Below are 22,712 nucleotides of genomic sequence, written 5' to 3' on the forward strand. Positions count from 1 at the left end.
CTCATAGTTATTCCACCTAATGTTGATTTCTGAACTCTTCCTGAGTTAAAACATTAGTATTGTTGTTTCTAAAGGAATATGAACTTGTTTTCTTTGCATTATTTGAGGTCCGAAAGCGCCGCATTTTTTTCGTTATTTTGACCATTTCTCATTTTCTGCAAATAAATACTAAATTTTTGCTTGGAATTTCGGAGACATGTTGTCAGTAGATCATAGAATAGAAGAATGATGTTCATTTTACTCAAACATATACCTATAAAGAGTGAAATCGGAGAAATTGATCATATGTGTACGTTTTGTTCAAACAGTCCAAAAGTCTGTTGGACGTCCAACCAGACTTAAAAAGAAGTTTCCATTGATTTACTTTCTATTTCTGTGAAGTTGGTAGTTTCTGGTGATGAAGGAGAAGATGCTGTTGCAGAGGTGAAGGTAAACGTAGCCATAGCAGCGCTATTTCTGTGGATGAATCATCCTGTTCTGCTTTTATGTTGAAAGACATGCTTTTATTTTCTAATCCATTAGCCGTGCCACTGTTAGCTGGCTCCAGTCTACACAGACTGAGTCTGTGTAATTGAGTAATTGTGGATCTTCCGCACCTTAGTATAAATCTCTAAGTGATTAGCAAAGTTTGCACGATGACTTCTATAATCCACCTGTGTGATGATTTATGGGTGTGCTTCACTGCTCCACCTTTAGCAGCAATAAATCTGTTAGTAGCTGTTTACTGTCAGATTTGCTCTGCTGCTCCTGCTACTGTGCAGGAAATGAGACTCATCTGTAATTATTGCATCACTACAGTGAGGTTTGTTGACACTTCTTCAGACACTTCAAACATTATTCAAATCTGTTGCATCACCTTGATCCCTGATTTTTGTCTTACTCTTTTTCAGCCATTTTGTTGTTCATTGTCTGGTTGAAGATCCAGTTTTGGCCAAAATGATTCGAATTGAAATTTGAGTCTTTCTAACACTTTGATAAACAAAAGAGTTCATGGTTGACTGAGTGACCAGGCCTGTCGCAATAATCAATCAATCAATCAATCAATCAATTGCATGATGAATTAAAACAAACTCAATAATTTCCACTTTTGACTTTAACACACTGCAAAACCACAAAATCTGACCATATCAGATTTTTCTATCACATAATTAAAAGTGGTCAAGGATTGAAATGTTCTCATGATCTGTGGCTAAAACTGGATGATATGGCTGAAAAACGCACCACGATTTAAGCGTTTTATATTGGTCAACACTGATAAGTACGGATTAGTTTTTTGTTTTAAATGTGTGAAATGCCGCTGGTGTAACGTTTTATCCACAGTTTTCACGCCACGCCGTTGTTTTTTTGTTTTTAAGCGGCTTTGAGGGACGATGGCGAAACCTAAAACTGTTGCCAGTTACTCAACAGGTTGTTGCTAGGCAACCAAGGAGTGAGTGGGTTCCTTCAGGCCACCAAACAAGCTTAGCTTGTAGGGGTTGAGCAGCTAATCTCTTTACTCTGCCTACATCTCCCAGAATGCTGTGCAGATCTGAATTGAATATTGTATCAGACTATCAACTATTGATATTGATCACATGTTTATTGTCTTACATATTGTTATTGTCAGGTTTCCTCCAGGTTAGTGGCTAAAGCTCTTGCGGCCATTTTGATTATGATCAACTAAAGAAGTGTATTTGATTAGCAGCACCTAGCTTCTGTTTCCTGACTGTACATGTGTCAAATAGCAGAGACAAATAGTGTTGCCTAGCGACTCTCACTGACATATTGCACAATTAATTCAGGCTTCAAATCAAAAGGGGAGCAAATAAATTTCTAAAATGTCTGTTTGTGTTTGGGGAAACATCAGGATCTTCGTACTCTGAACAGAGGATGTTTGATGGATTCTTCCAAAACTTTGATGAGCTGAGATTATTTACTTGGAAATATTTTCTCTTTAAATGCTGAAAGTTTTCCACTGAGGAATTCAGTAAATATCAAAAAAGTTCATCTTTACATGTTTGATCCCTTCGCTATGACAGATGCTCAGAGGTGAGCAGAGAAGCCAAAAATTATACTCAAGTAAGAGCAGCATTACTTTAACATATTTTTATGTAAGAAACTAAGAGTAAAGTGTTTAATAAAAAGTCTACTCAAGTACTGAGTAGCTGATCAAATTATCAATCATTTAATAGTTAAAAATTACATCATCAGATGGACCAAAACATAAAGTTATGTGAAAATTTAGGTATTTTAAGAACCAAAATGACAATAATTCATAGAAGCAACAAACAGAACAAAATCAGGCCAAAAAAAAAATTCCAAATCAGATTTTTTTAAAAATGTAAAACTTATGAAACTTCATCAAAAACTTCAGGTGTTTGTGTCTGGTGAATTTTTGGTTAAAACATGTTTGTTTTTCTTTCAGTGGGTAGAAAATCCAGAAATTTGACTCAAGTAAGAGTAAAAATACTTCATAATAAAATTACTCAGGTAAGAGTAAAAAGTACAGCATAGTAAAAATACTCCTGAAAGTACATTTTATTTTTCAAAAAAGTTACTCAAGTATATGTAAAAAGTAAAATTTAATATCAGTTTTATCTTTTAGCTAATTGACATCAGCAATTCTGTAACTGGTTAAGATAAGAACTGCAACAATAGTTAAAAATTGAGAAAAGAATAGTCGATAAGTTATACCAAACCTTAAAAATCCATGAATATCATCACATAATCATGTATCATCCTGTGAAACGGTAGGATTTCTGAAACCTATCATTATTTTTAAAACATCCTGATCGATGGCAGCAGCTCTTTAACCACCTCATCATTGATTCGTTGCCCTTGTAGAAAAGGTTGATGACTAAAACAAAACAGTGAGATCCTGTGTAGAAGATATTGTTTAGAAAACGTTAAGAAGACACAAACATTTTGCAATAAGTAACATAATGTGAGTTTGTCGTAAAGTCAGTTTGTGAAAAATCTCTCATGAGAAATTTTGCAGGAATATGAAAAGTTTTATTCAAACTGTCAGTGAATATCCTGTTCAGAAAGAAGTAGAGTTTTTGTACCCGATCTTTGGTTTAATGTATTCTTTTGTGCCATAAAGCTCCACGTCGCCCACGGCTTCACAGAGCACAGCTGACCTTGAGCTGTGTCTATAGATTCCTGGCATTATGATTACCATAAAATAATAGTCTGCATTTTCTGAGATTTTCAAAACATTGGCAAACGTTTTTGACATTAACCTGCTGACCTTCAACATGCAGCTGTGCAGCAAAGCACTTACATCAAGATTTTCTTTCCCAATAGGAGGCAGGAAACAAAAAGAGTCTGAACTCTGACTTGGTTTGCTTTAAGCTAACTTTTAGGATGTTACCGTTTTCAAAGTCTGAGCTTTCTGCAGTTCAAGTGAAATGTTGAATGTGGATAAAACATTTAAAATCCTTGGCATAGAACATTATAACCAAGGTGTGTTTAGAAAGTGAAACTGATTTATAAAAAAAAAATCTCAAAGATTTGCAGTGATTGTTTTAACATTTTAAGGCTCCATATTGACTGAAAGGCATCAGATCTGATGGCGTTGAGACTTTAATTACCGTTCAATTGTCAGAGATGTAGTCAGAAAGGTAATTAAAGTCTCAGCGCCATATAGAGATGGACTGTCTGTCACCTAACTGGACCTTTTTAACATTTCCCTCATTGGTTTTTATCCTCAGCTGGTGCATATATATAAATATGTACCTTGAATACAGAAATTTACATTGAATATGAATGAAATGAGAGCAAACATCAGAATCTGAATAGAACAATTATATTTTTGGGGGTGGATTAATAAGTTTTATTAGTCCTAACTGTACTAAATAGGAAAACCTTACATGATTTATGTTTTGTTAAATGTTTTTATGAGGGACAGTTTTCTAAAAATGCTAGGCTAACATTAGCATGTTTTGATGCGACTTGTTGATGATTTGTGTTGCTACATTCTCAGTTGTGTTCCAGGCAATCCCGCACAGCGAAAACCTAAAGAAAAAATTATTTTGCTTCATAAACTTGCGTTGCTTTGAATGCAGTAAAATTTATCAAGGGGTGTTTCAGCTGCTTTCTGCACAGCTGTTGCTATGGCAAGAGCTGAAACGAAGTAGATGAAAAAACACGTGGACACAGCAGCCAGTATAACATCTCCTTTCATTGTGAACTGATTTTTTACCCTCAAAAATGAAATACTATTTTATTGGTTTGATCTGAAGTACGTTCCTGATTTAAAAAAAAAGCAAAAACAGAATAAATGTGAAAAGGGGTTAGAGGTTTTTCCCAGCATGTGGAGCTAATTGCTAATTCAAATTTCTTACAAAAGCAACAGAAGCAGAAAAAACAGATGAAAATCGTTCATTAAGATGCTGAACGATGTGGAACATTGGGATTATTTTAGCTTTGGTCGTTATTGACGGATTTTCTTAGGGCTAACCATAAAACTTTATTCATGTTTACAGTCATTAGGAAATAATTATTGTGTTTTATTGGAACTAATTTTGCAATTTAAACTTGAAATTCAGTAAAATGAGGACAGGCGTAAAGAACAATGGATCCACCTGCAAGTTTTTGATTTGTAGAGCTAAAAACAAAAGTGTGACATTAAAAAACAAGTTTTTTTTTTTCACCTTTCTGGGATGACCATTTTTATTTGATCTGAGCTTTAGGAAACAGTTTATAAGTTAGACTTCACTATATACTAAACTTCATTATATACTTCACTTATATTTTCTGTTTTGTTTCTTCTGGAGATTGAGTTCTAAAGGTGTTAAAAGTTTTTGTTTTTTGAATGCTGTTGTCAAGATATTCTTGTGATTAAATCAAAAGCCATCAAAACTCTGTCTCATCTCACACTGAATCAAACTTTACAAGATTTAGCTGGAAAATCTGGAAACTGTAGCACCAGGTCGTTTCACTGCCAGTAGAAATGATTGGATATGAAAATAACTTCCCAGAGAAGCAGTCTTGCCACTTTGTGTAATTGATTCAAATTTAGTAATATTTATCACCCGTGGTGTTTTATTATATTCAGAAAGTCTTCAGTAAAAGTCCAACACCTACAATAAATCAATCTTCTGGCCAGAGGCTGCTTTGTTCTACAGACTCATCATGTGGTGGAAAAAAAGCTCTATAAACTGAGAGAACAACAGTTCTTTGTTAAAGTACTTTGCACAAGAGCAAGTTAAAGTTAAATAGCATCACATTTTTTAGCAGCATATCGTTAGCCTCTACTGTAGGAGCTGAAATGTTGCTTTGGTAAGTAAATCAGGTCCTGGAGATCACAGTAAATAAGTATTTAATTAGGAAATTTGTGTAATAAAACAAAATTTATAAGGCACAGCTTTACAAATTAGCATAATGAGAACAAGGAATTGCTCAGGACACAAAAGCAAACAATATTTCTGATCTGCAGGAAGGCTTCCTTTTACCTTGAGTCCGTAAGGCTAAGCTAACAAACATTGAAGAAATCCCTAAATTATTATGTTAACATTTTGGGTATTAAGTAAAAAATTGTGACAAATTATATAATTTTCTTAGCACTTGAAGAAAATGTTGCATCATGCTGCTGCTAGCTAGCAACGCCAGAATTTACATGCAATTTTTTTCTTTAGCCTCCTATTTGCAGTTAAAAATCCAAAACAATCTTTATTGGTCAATCCTGAATTATTTTACACGTCTTAAAGAAGTTTTTAAAAATATTTTATTAATCCCTTCTTGTTTTGTTTTTCTACAACCTAAAATTGAGTCTCAGAACAGATTCAGTTGAAATCCAAGAAACAAATGGGAAGAATATTTTACATCAAGTGACTAGAAAGTCTAAATATGAAACTATGTATGTATTTAAATGACACGCGAACAAAGAGATGAATATCAGTTATTGGAGCAAAAAAAGGAAAATGTGTCTGGAAATACCCTCGTTAGATGACTTTAATAAAAAATATTTTGTAAGACATGCCTTCATAATCAATCAATCTAATTTATTTCTATAGCACATTTCAGCAGTAAGGCAGGTCAGAGGGCTTTACACCATAAAAACACAAATAAAAACTCATAAAAACAATATATAGTCAACAATTGAAAAACAATTGAGTATCAAAATCATCAAAATATGTCAAATATGTTGGTCAATGTTGCATTTATTGTGGTTAAAAAGCAGCTCTGCACAGAGGGGATTTTACCCTTGATTTACAGGAAGTCAGTGTTTCAGCTGTTTTGCAGTTTTTCTGAAACTTGTTCCAGATTTGTGGAGCATAGAAGCTGAATTTTGTCGAGTCTTCTCTAGGAGTGCACTGATTGCAGTTTTCTGGTCGATCTCTGATTCCCGATGTTTCAGAAGCCTGACAGGCCGACTTCGCTTTTGGCCAATACCAAATTTTTTTTGTCTGAAATTTTGCTAAATATAGCAAGAAAATATCTGAGTTGGATGACTATAGTTACCCGTAAATGTGCAGACATGACCTGGTGGGCTGGTTTATTAAACCTCTCGCTAACAGTGGTTGGAGACAGTGGTTGATTTTTGAGATAAGATCAGCTTAAGGAAATCGGCTCCAATAAATTGGCTGGCCGATAAATCGGTGCACCCCTAGTCTTCAGTTCTGGTTCTGGATGCAGAGTAGACCAAATGTGAAAATTTTAATGTTTCTTTATTTTTGGATTCCATCACATTTCCTGTCCTAAAGCCTTTGAGGCGACTTTTAGGAAGAACAATTTGTAACGTACCTTTCTATTACTGCTGTATAATTTGTACATTTGCTTTGATGCGGAACGTGAACGCCGCTCCTTCCTTTAGTTCGCAGCAGTGCAGCACTGCTAACATCAAACAGTCACCAAATCAGGGGTTTCTGATGAAAAAGCTGGTGGCTTTGATCTCAAGTGGCAGCTCTGGCCCACAGTAGGTGTGGGTTTTACTGTTTCTTAATTATAGCCAGTCTGCAGTCTGGAAGTCTTTACTGCAACAAGCAGGCGGCCTGGCTGCTAAATGCTGATGAGGCAGATGCTCCAGCAGCGTGGCTGACCTCCCTCTCTGGTCGGTGTGGGAGTCGGCCTTCAGCTGTTCTTTTAAACAACATAAAACATCTGACGCTTTTAAATTTTCTATCTGCTTTAGTTGTTTTGTGTGCAGCAGAAGTGATTCCGTTATGATCATAAAGGCAGGTAAATCAAAACGGTTCATTTGTAGAGTAATAATGCTCACTTCATGAAAACGTTGTTTGCCTGCATTTCTCAAGTGAAATTTAAAAGATAAGCAGTCACTAGGCAATCAAATCAATTAACCTATTTAATCCCATTTTTCTAACTTTTGGAAGCTCTGAAAGTGTTTTGGCTTTTAGCTGCTAGTTGAAGCTTTAAAATAAAACAATAGGTCGTCTGAGCAATATCACTTTACTTCCTGTCTTTACCGCTGGAAGTGAATGTCTGTCTCAAACTTGTATAAGAGGAATTGAGTACAAAACTTTAATAAACAAATACAACTAAAATATCATATATTATACAAATATTCTTTAAAGGGTTTTCTACTGATGTGTAATTTTCCCTGAATGCATCTTTTACATTTACTAACAGAGTCCATGTAAGCATGGCAACAACTGCTGCAGCATAACCAACATAAAGCGTTCTGTGTTTATGAGGTGCATTGATTTACTAAGCAGGAAAGATTTTGGATTTAACTGGTTACTCATGTAATAATTTAAAACGAGCTCCATAGTTTACGTTTTTATAATTTTAATCATTTTTCTCTTTTCTCTCTTTCTACCAAAACCTGGATGACAAAAGTCTTCAGTCTGGTGTTTTGGTCTCAACCAGGGATAACTTTATTTACAGAGACTTTATAATTGATCTTATTTGTTGTTTCTGTTGTTTTGCTTATTTATTGTCATATTTCAAATGTTTTCCAGTTCCACAGTTAAATGTTCATTAAAATTTAACGTTTATTTATCTTAGAGAATGTGTTCTCACATTTTTATCCCATTGTTACCATTATGTTACCTGAAAATGGTCTCAAAATAAAAACATCATCGTCTATCGTGGGAACTACTGGGGCAATTTATTGTCCAGGAAGTTTGATATTGTGACAGTCCTTACAGTCGCTCAGTGTTTCAGCTGTTTTGCACTTTTCTAGAAGTTTTTATAGATTGAAAGAAGAAACTGAACTTTTATATTTTACTGCAAAAGATCATTTGTGAAATGATGATCAGCCAAGTTTAATTATCAGACATCATGCCAGATTGGATCACATATTTACAGATTCGAAGCGTGTTGCAGCCTGACTTTATCATCTAAACGGTTTGGATTTGCATCAGGCAGTTTGGAAACTACATGATGAATTACGTTTGAGGCGATCTGATGCTTTTTGGAAACCTCCTTACATTTTTGCTGGAGGAATCATTCTGACCCTCTGCAGGCCTCTTTTATCTCCTCTGCGGTTCTGGTTCTGCTGTTCAGCAATGAGCAGATCGTGTGCGGTTTGTTTTCAGAGCTTTCCTGCAGCTCAGAGGACAGTGATCACTGAGGATGAACCAAAACAGAAGGCTAGAAAGGTAGAGACCGGAGGGGGAAAACAACTTCCTGTAAGCATCCGTGAATCTCCAGAGTTCACAGATTAATGTGCCGTTTCTAGCAGAAACCTTTTGTTTTAAAACGTTAGAGTTAAACTCCGGATTATTCCTTTTTGACTGCATAAAATGGGCCACTTTTGCAGAAATTCATTTAATGGAAAATAAACATGCACAAAGTGATAATACCACAATAAAATCCAAATTATGGTTTTATTTAGAAAAACTGGCAGTTTTCCAGAAATCAGAATTTGCCAAGTTTCCCTTGATAGAAATCAATCAGTGATTGGTACAATAAATTCTAAAAAATGAAATTTCTTTTGTATTCATTAAGTGCATTCATTCTACAAATGTATGAATCAGCTGGATGTACTTGGATGGATGTTTTGAGTTAAATAAGAACCAGATAAAGATGCATTTATCTCTGTAGAAAACATAATGTGATCCCCAGATTAACCAATATTAATTAAACCTGACAGTCCCACCTACTTCCTGATTAATTTCCTAGGTCCTATGTTTCTTACTTCTGTAGAAACGTAGAACAAGATGAGAGTGTGAAGGAAAAAGCAACATCCCATGTTAGTTCTGCAGAACGTTCTGAATTTCACACCCTTGATCCTAATGAACCTGCACTATTCAGCAAGCGAGAGCATCAAAAATCACACGATCAAAGATGTTACTGGACTTTATGTCAAATAAAATCTGCTTTATTATTTCATGTTTAGGCCCAGAGGGAAACACAGCCTGGACTTAAGATGTGACTAAACATGCAGTGACGTTAGACGTAAGAGTGAAGTTGCATCTAAAACATGTATTAATGGCATCATAAATTAAAATAACCTCAATAATTATCATTTTGACAACAGACATTAAGGAGACGCTTTGCTTTAATATCGTTGAAAAGTCAACATTTTAAGAAATGCTGCAAACATCCCACACTCATTACGAAGTAGTTAGTTTGCATTATCTGAATCTTTTGCCTGTTTTTCCTGTCAAAACTGATTATTTGTTTAATGCAATTTTGGTCAAAAAGACTTAAGAATCCATTTTAATTATTGGTTGTTGTTTTTTTCACATTTTGGATATTTAAAATGTTTTCCAGTTCCAGTGTTAAATGCTCATTAGAAATTAAAGTTTTTTTAAAACCTTATACATAAGGCATTATTTTTATTATTTTAGTCAAAAATGGTGTCAGAATAACTATCGTTTATTTCAATAATTTCTGGGACAATTTATCATCCAGTAAAACAGGCCTGGTCAGGAACACTAGTTTACATTTATAGGGAACACCATAAAGATCCAAAATGTGTCTGTGTCAAACTTTTTGAAGTTTAAACTTCTAAAAGTGTTTAACGCTGAAGGATTTCTGAAATCAAAGTTTTTTCCTGTTTTGTATAAATGAAGTCAATGAATTTGTGTTTGTTTGTTGGTGACAGTTTGGGTCTAGAGAAACATCTGGTTTGTACGGAAACTGTCAGAAAAACACAAAGAACAAAATTAGTTTTTATTGTTTTTACATGATCACACAATCCAGCAGAAAAATGATTCCATTAAATGCCTAAAGCCGACCTCAGCATTTCAAAAGTTCCTTTAAACTTTACGATTCCCGTCTTTCTCCCCCTTCCATGCCACCCCTGAAGGTTTTCTGCTCTCATATAGTCCAATGGGTCACATAGTTCTGGTATTTTATTGTGAAGTCATTACCCTGAAAGGCGAAGAGAGGAAGCTTCTCATGTCTGATATATTTTTGGACTGGAGGAGTGTGAGAGTAATCGCTGGCAGAAATAACTGATCTGCTTCTGAAGTGGCTTTGAGAGGAGTCTTCGGAGTTAAATACAGAACATGAGCAATGAGTAAACATTCAGACTTAATTTGTTTCTTGGCCATCAAAGGCATATAAAAGATCTTAAGCTGAACTTCCTGTTGTTATTTTGGGATTTTTCTAATCTAGTAAATGCTTGTAGGAGAAATCTACTTCTGAAATCCTCCTGACACTTTACGTGAGAATGAAACACAGAGAGCGGAAATGACTTTAAACATCATTTCATTTATAGTCAGAGCATCTTTTTAACCATTACTGGCATTACATATTGAAACCAAGAAAATATTTTCATTAACCCATATAATAAACGATTGTACAGTAAATTACTTTACTAAATGCGGCTGTTTTATTTGGAATGCAAAAACGTGACATGAATGATGCAGATCTGTAATATGTACCATAAATACTAAATAATTTATTCACTCCCCCAAATATCTGAAACACAAACCTAATTTCCAGATTTTCTTATATTCAGTATGTTACTATATGTACTGTAAGTTAGTGTTACTCGAGTCCTTAAATCAGCTTTAAATCCAAAAGACATTCAAATTATATCTTGGTAATGCCCATAGACATGATTATATGTGTTTCTCTCCTGTCTTTTATTTTGGTCTGATGTGTTTCTTGTTATAAGTTAAGTTTATGGGTTAAAAAAGGGAGAATGTGAGGAGAGGAAACAGAATAAACAGTCTTCTTCCACTTCAAAATAAGAGCATGAATAGAAACGGCTAACACAAACGGAGAATAACCAAAACTTCAACACAAATGTTGAACTTTATCAAACTGAAAGCTTACAAAGCATCCAAAAAATGAATAAAAGGTCATTTAGGAGAAACTAAGTGCGCTAAATGTTTCCAATTAAAGCGCTACCGCTGCTAGCAAACTAGTATTGGCGTGAAAAGCCGCTCTTTGACCATTCTGGTCAGTCTGTAAGGGGTTGGTGTTCTGAAACTCTTGGATGAATCAAACGGTTGAATTGTCTCCTCATCAGTTAGTTGGGCCTTAGAGGCTCCTGCTGATGAGCTAATTATTTCACTAAGATGTGTTAAAAATAGACGTGCCTAAAAGCTGCAGAGAAAACAACTCGGGACTGGAGTTTGACATGATTTAGAGGAGGTATGGATTGCATAATAATTAATTAAAAGTTTATTGAATTCATTTGGAAGATATTTATATTTTCAGTTTAGTTTTTTAAAGTGTTACAACTTTATATTTAACCAAATCTAATGTAATAACAAACTGAAACCAAGAAAATATTTTCGTTAACTGAAATAAATAAAAACGTTAATCAATGGGAAAAACTGTAACTGACCGGAACCATGTTGTGTGTTTATGAAACTAAAACATACTGAGACTGTAGACATAATATTCTTTGTTTTTTGTGTTTCTGACTCTATTTTTTAGCCTTTTGAACTGATGTTAAAATATATATGTTTTTTTTTTTCCACAGAGCTGTTTGCAAATTACGGCACTTACTTTAGTCCACAAAATGGCGACACCAAAAGTTTATGAGAAAACACCAGAGTTATTTGGTTGTTCAACAATTTGAATCTATTTTTTTAAAATGCTATCTTCTGTTGAGTATTCATTACCTAATCGAGAGAAAATTAAAACTAGTACTCTAGCTAATAAAAACTAAAACTAAACAGTACTTAACTATTAATAATTAGCAAACACACTCTAAAACCTAACACAACCAAATGAATTAGACAAACAAAAAATCACAATGAAATAAAACGAAGCTATAATGAAAAGCCCAGAACTGTTATAACTCGGGTTACAACAAACTTTATGGTTGAAAATCTGCAGCAAGTTGCAAGAAGAGGCGCTCTGTCTTTGTGAATGTAGAGAAATTATTCGTTGAGGTGTGAAGAGATCTCCTGAGATTATTTAAAGCTGTGAAGTGGTGAGGGTCAGGCGGGGATCTGCATAGAGACACTGAGCCGTGGAGAAATGGGCAGTAGAAGTGACAGTTTGGCTTAAGGTGTGAAAGGCTCACAGCGTGCCCTTTGTTTCTGACAGACAGGCTGATGGACGGTTCAGGCAGGAGCCTCCGAGGACGCTGTCCTTACGCTCAGGGAGAAATGGGGTTAACAGAGTTTCACTTTACTTTTCTCCATTTTTTTTCCAAACAGGGAACCATGTTCAGGGAATGCCAGACTGATACAGAGCCGTTGCATGTTACTGTTCACATCTGTACATTTTGTGCATGGACACAACGCTGGAGGACAAAATGACTATTCTTTACTTGCCTTCCATAGCTGCTCTGCCGCAGTTGAACAACTCCGTTAGCTAAATGAAACCTGGAGATGAAGGTATTATTAATTTAGTGCAGTGCGCCACAACAAAGGGAAAATTAAAGCAGAAGAATCGTTGAAGAACAACTCCAAACCACTTTTTTCTTGCTCTCTGTGTCAGCTACACTACACACACTCGTTGCCATAGCAACTGGCTACAGTCAGGATTCAACACCAGAAAACACTCAAACATTTCCCACACAAAGAACAGAACATTCAGTCCATTACAGTCTCATGTTTTTACGTTTGCCGTTTATTTTTCAATTATTAATAAGCGTTCGCAGTGGTAGATTAGCATCTGCTGCTATTAGCTAAGCTTACACTGCTGTGGAAGATGAGCTAATTTAAACACCTGCTCTACTGATGATCTGTCAGCGTTGGTGTTTAGGTCGCCTTTTATTTAATTTTTAACTGAACCAAAACACACAGAATTCCACATCACATCTACATGTTAAGTTTTCAAAGTCAAGCTAGCATAACATAACTTTCCTCTCCCTCAATATTTTTTTTCTTTTCCTGACCTTGTTATCTAGTTGTTGTAGTGTTGACAATTAGTAGCAAAGCACAGCGTCTTTTTTCTGTTACATATCAGGCAAATATTTAAGATTTAGCGCATTATGTTGATAACTTAACAGTTAAAACTAATGCTAGTCATCATTAGCGAGCAGCTTGCTGCCGTCTAGCAGGGAGATGGGGGATCTTGCACGCATGACATCACACTGCAACAGGTCCATAGCTAACACATTTCTAAGTAGAAAAGAAAAGCTGATACTAGCTTACAAGGAAAAACATGCAAATCTACAACTTAAAGTGAAACTACCCCTCTGTGAAAGCAGCGATCCTCTCCCCACATTTCTTCAGATGGCAATAGTAGCTCAGGGAAGAGTTGGAGGAAATGTATCTTTTCACACATTTGCTGTCACAACATGGTGAAAATTTTAACAAATATGTAAAAAAAAACATATTTTTAATTAAAGTTACATGCTGCATATCGACATGAGAAACTGATTTCCAACAAAAAGTAGAGTCGCTTCTTACACAAAGCAGACCTGGTGAATAACGGTGAAGCAGGAAAACATAATTGGCCGTCATGAGGCTTCACATCTTAAATTGCCAACTTACCTGGGAATGAATCACCGCTGTCCTTTGTGACATTTTAAATCCTCACGGCTTGAATCGGTGTGTAACAGCAGCCAATTAGCGAAAAGGAGAAACCCGAGGCGCGGCGCTGGTGTGGAGGGAACATTCCTACTGGGATCCAGAGAAGGGAGCAGGCGAACCAGAGAACCTGTAGAGCCGGGGTTTTCCTCTGGAGACAAAAGGAAAGAATCCATACATGTCAGAGGAGTTTGGCAGCTCTGAACCGATTCAACATAATTGGAGTTGAGCGACTTCAGTATTCAGCCCCTTATACCGGCCGTTTATATCTGTCCATAAGTTTTTGCATATTGAGACAAAGTGTTGAAGACTTACCCCTGCCCCACTGTCTGTAAAATGGACAAGATAAATTAGGATGAATCAAACTTCACGTTATTTTCCTATGAAAAATCAAAAAAAATTTAATGCACATTTGTGCTTGAACCTATTAACGATCTTACCGAACATAATAAATCAAAACATTCAAGAGTAGATGTTCCACACTGCAAAACCACAAACTCTTACCAAGTAGTTTCTACTGCAAATATCTTAATACACTTGAAATAAGACAAAACTCATTTCAATTTCCAATTTCAGACCAATCAGTACATGCAGCAGTAGCGTTGGTTCATTTTGTCACCATTCAGCTTCTATGCACCACAAATCTGGAGCAAACTTCTAAAAAACTACAAAACAGCTGAAACACTGAGTTCCTATAAACCCTCCTGGTTAGAGTTGCTGTGGAACCTTTATAAATAACTGACCATTATTCTGTTGTGTAATATTTACTGCTTTTCTCAGTTGTTGACTTTGTATTTTTGTGTTTTTATGATGTAAAACACTTTGAACTGCCTTGTTGTTGAAATGTGCTGCATAAATAAACTTAACTGATGGAAACTTGATTGAAAATGGCCGACAACGGTGGCTGATAAAGTCCAAAATCACGTATATTTCCTGTAGTCGGTTCGGTTCGGACCGGTCTGTGTTCACACCAGAAGTGAACCGTACCAGAGTTTGTGTGGATCGAGATCAGCTGAAAAAGTGGGTCTGGGTCCAGTTGTTTGGTCCACACCTGGAACTCTGGTCCGTTTAAGGCGGACCAAATGTTTCAGCTGGGATTGGAGAAGGAGCTGGAGACAGGAAGATGAGGCGCTTATCTGTCTGTTGAGACGTAAACACAACTGATCCTGAAGACAAAGCTGCTGATTTACACGTCCATCTGTGTTTTAAGCTTCAGGGTCTTCAGATGTGTGAATAACTCTTTGCTCAAGCAGCTGAATTGAGCCTCCTCCATGTGTTTCCCGCCTGTCAGAGCTTTAAATAGAGCTGCTGTTCCCTGACATGAAGTGAGTCAGCGGAGGAGGTTAAGTCATCGGATCTGGATTCCTCATGGTGAATATCTCTGGAGGTTTTCCAGTCACGTTGTACAGGAAGGAGACCTGAGGCTCATCCACAACTTTCAGATTCTCAGTGTCTAACAGCGCTTTTGAATTATAATAATACGCAAATAGTAAAACATTTCCTTACTACACAGGACAGTGAAAGTTGTGAGCATGTTTCGGAAATATTGACCAAAAAGTGTCCATTTATGCAGATGATATTTTACTTTTAATTTTGAATCTGGATGGTATTTTTACCATTTGTATTATTTCTTCTTACCCAGGTAAATAACTGTTTAGGTTCTGAATAAGTTTGCATAAAAATAAAGGATAAGAGAAAAAGTTAAAGTATCTTGCAGCCCCTTCTGGAACATTTATGACCGTGAAACAATCAGGCGAGCAGAAGACAATACAATTTCTGAATAAAATGTTTTTTTCTGAGTTAAGAGATTAATATTTTCATTTCAGGTTGTATTTAGATTAACCATTTCATGCATAATCTAAGATCCTTTATGTCAGGATTTTTTTGTTTATGATTTTCTTGAGGCATAAAACAAAGTTAGGGAAAAAAAATTCTAGGACTTTTTTTCAAGGTAATCAGTTGCAATTTTCTGCAAATACAGAGTTGTTATTTGGAAATTACATGGGTAGTATTAATCTTTAGGGGTTACTTGATGTCACAGTATGTTTTTTACCTCGACAATAGAAGGAGGGACTGGATATTTCTGAGTTGCCTTTTCGTCTGTCTGCCATATTAGATTTAACAAAAATGTTCTTGCACTTTCAGTGGATGGCCAGCAGTTGTTAGTGTAGTGTATGATGCACTATTGTCCACTTCAGTGGTCCGTGTGCATTTATAACATACAAATTCACATGAAACATAAGAAAAAATGTCTGATAGATACAGTAGCTGTCCACTGCAGTGCATGAAGGGTTAAGATGTTGTCCTGGATGACGTTAGCTGGCCTGTGAGTTTTTGTTAAGTGATCCTAATCCTGGAGAAGTTTGAGAAACGTTTCTCAAACTTTATCTCACTTTATCTCTAATCAGCAGGGCGGCTAAATATCAGATGAAACATCAGAGCTGACCTGACAGCGGCCTTTACTGGACGTCTGACTCGTGATTTTCCCTCCTCTCTGTCCGCCGCTCTGTGAAACCTGGCCACCTACTAATGTGTGTCAAGTTGCATAATCCTCTGTGTCAGCCAGAGGCGGCGGTGCTCATGGTGTCTGTGTGTGAGTGTAAACACTCTCTGGGCCTGATGAGTGAAGCGTCAGTCAGAATCCTTTCAGAATAAGAGCGTTCCGGTACCTGCAGTTCCACTTTCCTCAGAGGGAAGCTTCAGCAGGCTGAGCTTCATGAGGAGAGACAAAATGAGCAAAGAAGATTCGCTGCTGTTTAGCTGAGAGCCGTGTGTTCACTGGCCTAAACTTTTGGCCTCACAGACATAAGAAAGCCTTTTTGACGTACACCCATCCTGACATAACTGGAGCTGCAGCAGACCAAGGGGAAAAAATAAAGAAAATATCCTATTTGATTAGAAGAAGAAAGTGAGCCAGTTCCTCTTTGCAGCGAGCTGAAGCAGCTCAAAGGTTTTATTCACTAACAGTTGTCAATGTTTCTTGTTGACTTGGCCGTTCTTGTTGCAGAGGTTTGACCCCGGAGCTGTTTGGGTTTACGGTTTGAGGTTTGCAGAGCCAGGCTGTTCCTCCAGAGCGCTGAGCTCTGAGTGTGTGTGTGCTGCCTGGATGCTTTTATTGATATTTGTCTGTTCAAACATTTTTAATCACGACCTGCAGAAACCTGAGAGAAGCCCACACTTTCTGTTGTTGTTTCAGACACCGAGAGCATTCACCAGCCTGAAGTTTTATTTTAGTCTGACTCCTCAGATCTCTCTGTAAATGTTCTCTCTGTTTGACAACAAGACACAGCTGAAATAAATTAGCTCATTGTTTAATAAATTATTCCTTTTTTACCTTAATCCGCTCCAGGCTTTAACCAATTTATCAAAAACTGAACTTAAATATGGAGGACCAAAACTGACATAATTACAAATTAAAGCACAAATGATTACTTATATTTTGCTTTTCCTTTTTCTTACACATTTGTTCTTATAACCTTTCCTCATCTCTTCTTTTTAATTTTCCTTGTGCATTTCTGAATCATCATGCAAATGAGGGGGGAGGGGCTTCTTTAGGCTTCAGCTTCTACCGATTGGTTGGTTAGCTTCACACTACTTGGCCAGCAGTTTCAGTAGCTGAAGCTTAGCAGCTTATTAGAAAATATTACTGTAATGCATGAATTAAAAAAAAGAAAAACGAGAGATATATTTTTCTGCTTTTTCTTTTTTTTAGTCATGGCAGTTTTGGTCCTCCATACTGAAACATTTGCATAAAGGAGCTGATAATATGGACATTTTGACCTGTGATTGTTTTTGCCTTGGCATCAATTTTGTTTTGTGAGATTTTTGTGATAAGCTCACAAAAATATAAAGGATGTATTATTGTATCAAATTTTGTAAAATAGTCACGTTTTCAATCTACAGACTGAAATTTTTGGTTGGAACGGTCTGTGGATCACATTTCAAGAATGGCAGAAATTTTATACAAGCTCTTTCATACGATGGAGGATTAGGGTCACACTAAGAAAATAAATAAAATGACGAGAACAGTCAAAACAAAAATAAAGTCAGAAAAGTACAATTTTATTTTGATATTATTTTGAATTTATTTCTGTCATTTTATTACTTTATTCTCATAATTTTTATTTTTTCTCTTTTTCTTTTTTGTGTGGCCATTTTCTGTTTTTTTTCTTTTCTTTTTTTTAAATGTGAGCCAGTAAAGGTTCTTGATGCTGAGAATATAAATAAATGTTAACCAGAAATGTTCAGATATGGTGCCGTACGTCTACGTTTCCTTATGCCTGAATACAACAATCATTCATAGTTTTATTTTCTTTTTCATATCACAATTAATTACCACTCTGTGTAAACATTATATTGCATTGACGTTTGTGGCTAAAGTGTGATAAAATATGAAAAAGTCAGTTGAGTATCAATTCTTGTGCAGATTGAAGACTTTTAAAAGTCAGTGTGGAAATGGTAAGAGTCCAGCTTGTGTGTTTTCACCCCATAAAGTCCCTTTAAAGGGAACTTTAGGATGAAAATGCAGGTAATGACGAAGGTTCCCTTACATTTTTGAAAGCAAACACGCCTTTGAACAACACCAGGGGTGAAAGGTGGCAGTGTCCTGCATGAATCCAGACCTTTTTCAACATGGCGCCCCCCCTCTTTTTCAGCTAAAGCGCGCTCATAACGACCTCCTTAAGAAGTTTAGACTGAAAGAGGCTGTTTTCTGAAAACTGGAGCCGTTCAGCTGAATCCCATATGTTTTCCTTGGCAGCCGGCTGCTGTCTGCTTGGCTGGGCTCATGTTGGGGATATTAAACGGTTGGAACACAGGACTCTTGATCCCTATTTTTAACAGTTGTGTGTGAGGACCAACTACCAGAGCTTCTGTCAAACACCTGCGATTGTCGCCTCTGGCTGCCAAAGGGAAGACACCTAAAATATTTTAAACCTACTGCACTAAAATTATAAGAATGTAGTGATATATTTTGCTCTGAGTTTACAAATGAAGAGCTTTTTTTAAAGGAAACTAAACCTACTTTTTTCTCTCCAATATGCTTCCAGAAACAGAGTAAAGAAATATTGAAATTAAACTGTTAGTATGCTAGCAGTATCTTCAGTCAAACAAACTGTTTTAGTATGACTTAATTCTCATATTATCATTTATTTATTCTTATAATTCCATGACTACATTTATGTAGTTTTATTTTTTATTTTCTTAGCTTGACCCTAATACTCTGTCATACTGTTTCGAAAGTGATTGAAGTTTATTTTATTTTAAACTTTTGGGCCATTCTGTCAATAGAAGATGGCAATTAACAACCTACTTCCTTTCCTCCTACAAAATAAGAGCATCAAACATAAATACAGCACCTTTAAAATTGTGGTTTATAACAATATGCACTGAAATATTGAATAATATTCAGTATATTATTGGAAGTCACACGCTTACAGAAAGTAGGCAGCACATTTTGAGACAAATACTTCGTTTTAATAAAAACTATTGTGATATTTCTAGTTGTCACGGATGTTATATCTTAAAATATCAGCATTAATTAGTTTTGCTTCCCAGCAGCAGGAACAACCCTGAACTTGGGATGGATTTTTGATTAAATTTTACACCTAATTTTTCTTTTTGAAAGCTAAATTAGCTCTTTTTTCTGTTTGATCCAGTTAAAAGCTCCAACATGTGACCGTGAAGCAGATGGTTTCTTTACACGTTTTATTTTTATGTCAGAGAAACAGATTTTAGCTGATTTGGAGTCAGAAGTCACTGATTCTGTCATAAATTTTACATAAATTACATTAAAATGATTGACTGTTCCAATATGACCCTGAAAAATAAAAATAAATTTGTTTAGTTTGAAACTTTTAACACACTTAACCTGCAGGCAGCAGGATCAGGTTGTGGATGATGATGTATTTCACTGCTTGTTTAATTCAGTTGTGATGATAATATCACAGCTTTAAACCACTTTCATCCGTATGAGATGGGAACAGTTTATGTTTTTATGTTGCTGCATCTTCTTCCTTTGGAGATAATTCATCATATTAAATTACATTTTCTTTCTCAGATCTGTTTCCTTCTGTATTTTACAGATTTTTTTTAGCTCCATGTACATTAATATCACCCAAAAATCCAGTTATCAGTAAATTAGATTTTTTCTCTATGCAGTGCAAAATAACATTGAGTCCTGTTTATTTAATAACGCTGAGATAAAATACCTGTGATGTAATAATGAATCTCTTGACCTTAGATTGAACGTTGATGAACAAACGTGATATTCTTTCTTTTGAATGAATATTTCAGCAGCAACTCAGCAGACATGGCATTTCTCAAACGACGTTCATTATGGATTTCCGGCCTTTTATTGAATCCATAAGTTGCTTTGAGTCGTCAGAATAACTGGAAGAGGGCCTATAAATTCAGTTTATTTGTAATTCACACCAATATTCACCAATTTCCAAAGAGTAGAGACGAATATGGAAAATTAAAAGGGCTAAAATAAAAACTAAATGCAGTTTAAAGCAGAAGTTTACATACACCAAATTAAATCAGACCAAACTTCTCTTGTTCTAGGTTGGTTAACTAATGATTATTTTATTTATCGACCAAAATACGTGGTAAGATTTAGCATTTTTTGTAGACTGTTTACCAAATAAGATTTATATTTATTAAAATCACATATTATTGTCACTTCACAATTATTGCTAAAATCCCAACAAAAAAATCTGTTGAAGTTTTTTTTTGTTAAAATTCAAGATAAAAGGGGGAAAATGTCAATGCAGTGATACTTTCAAAAGCCTCTTTATGAGAGCTAATGTTTTTAAATGTTGAAGTTTAGCTGTAGGTTTCATGTTCTTGCTGTGCATCAGTTGGCGGCTGCTCTCGACTCGAAGTTGTGAAGTTGAGGATTTATAAAACATAAATGAAATGATGAAAAATTGATATGTTCTTTTTTTTTCATCTCCTCTGTGCGAAGAGATGAACATTGCTTTCACGTTCATGGCCAGTAAATCAGGCTTTTCTGTATTGATTTGGTTTCTTCTGCCTTTCTAATACTTATGTTAAAATAAAATACTTACGTTTTTTTTAAAGAACATTTTCAGCCAACATTTACAGTTTGTTTGAAATAGCAAAGAGCTTTAATTTTCTGAAGCAGTCCTTTATTGGGCGTAAGGCTAAGCCTTCATCAATATGAATAGTGTCTGCTACGTTTGTTACAGAATGACATTTTCAGCTGTGAAAGCTGCAATATGTAAACATGTATATGTAAAAATGTAATGTGAGACAAATAATCTGTGAAAAGACCAATCTCCTCCATCTTTTCCCTGAACTGCTATTACTGTCTGAAAAAAAGCACCAAAAACAACCAATCAGAGCGAGGAGGTGGGTCTTATTGATGTCAATCAACCTTATGAACGCGCTACTAAATATGCTAATGACATGGAAAAACTCACCATTACAGAAAAACTGTTTTTCCACTGTTTATCTGTGTGCAGCATTTATGACAGGCAGCATAGCACAGAGCAAAGGGCATGATTGACAGCACTAAGACCCACCTCCTGGCTCTGATTGGTTGTTGTAGTTAGTACTGGGAGCACTGGGAGAAGTCAAAGAAGCTCAGTTTTTTCATAGATTATCTGTCTCATATTAAACGGTCATGACATAGTTACTGTTTCAACAAATATGTACAAAAATATATATTTTTTAAAATTAAATACTGCAGCTTTGAGAGGACATGACTGCACTGAATCTGAAGTTTTTGCCATTTGTGTGACGGACAGAGTTACAGATTCATCCCAGTAGGAGTTTGTTAGTAGGCCTCTTTGGGTAAAGGTTGGTGGGTTTTTTTTGTTTTTTATGAATCAGAGTGTATGAGTTACAGTTCATGTTTGATGAAGCCCAACGTGTCAGAGAATCTCAGTGGACTTTTGTTTGAAGGATCTTTAAAGCGTTTCGGTGACATCCAAGGCCGTCCTGTTTGAGTCTTTCAGAATAAATTGTTGCTTGTTAATAATTGATGAGGAGGCAGATGAGTGGAAGTAAACGGGTGAATCGGAGGTGGTGGAGTGATTTACAGAGGATCATTTGGTTTCCTCGCGTCTCAATGCTGGTGGTTGTAAAGAATTTGAAATAAGTTCATTGTGAGTTTAGCTGCGTTTTGGTGTGATTGTGCTGCTGACACACAGAAATCCTGGAGACGACATGAGTCTGCAGGCAGGAGATAAAGGCAGACATAATGCTGAGATGGAAACGCCTTCTGCACACACATTTCCATAAGACTGCAAGCAGAGTAAACTCATTCAACAATAATAATTGGTTTATGTTGTCATTACTACACCTGGCAATTCGTTGAACGCAACGTTGTTGCTGTTGCTGTGTTTCTTACAATGCACAGCAGCACTTCTGTGTTATACGTCTGTCCTTGCCTTTTCTCTGACATGACAGTTCCGGCGCTCTGCTGCAGAATACAATAACACAGGTATTAAATCAGTTCTCTGGATTTAAATATTCATGTCTTTGGAGCATGAACAGATTCCTAAATTTGCATACTGAATAGAGTCAACAAGATAAAGTGCTGCATGACTTTATGTGGCTAAATTAGCTTTGAAGCCCTCATTGGGTTTAAATTGGCTTTATAGCAACTTGTTGGATTTCCAGTCAAAACTACAAACTCAGACAAACGAGTTATGGACGACTTGTTGACTTTAAGCTTTGAATATGGCACACTTTAAAATACATTTGGAATGCAGTTGGACAAAAGTTGGTCAGGGTTAAAATGTTTTACTGACTGAAATAAATAGCGTTAAAAAAGCTTGGTAGGATGTTGAACTTTGACCTAGCAGGTAGGAGGGTGAGAAGAATGCCTGTTCTGTCAACTACAGAACT

At 35.9% G+C, this 22,712-nt stretch overlaps 1 protein-coding gene across 2 annotated transcripts in view; it reads left to right on the plus strand.

Annotated features, from left to right (window-relative positions):
* Nucleotides 1-22,712, plus strand: part of adamts3 (ADAM metallopeptidase with thrombospondin type 1 motif, 3) — a 157,264-nt gene that overhangs the window by 10,852 nt on the left and 123,700 nt on the right. The window lies entirely within an intron of this gene.

Source organism: Xiphophorus hellerii, chromosome 12, assembly GCF_003331165.1.
Source record: "Xiphophorus hellerii strain 12219 chromosome 12, Xiphophorus_hellerii-4.1, whole genome shotgun sequence".
Lineage (NCBI taxonomy): Eukaryota > Metazoa > Chordata > Actinopteri > Cyprinodontiformes > Poeciliidae > Xiphophorus > Xiphophorus hellerii.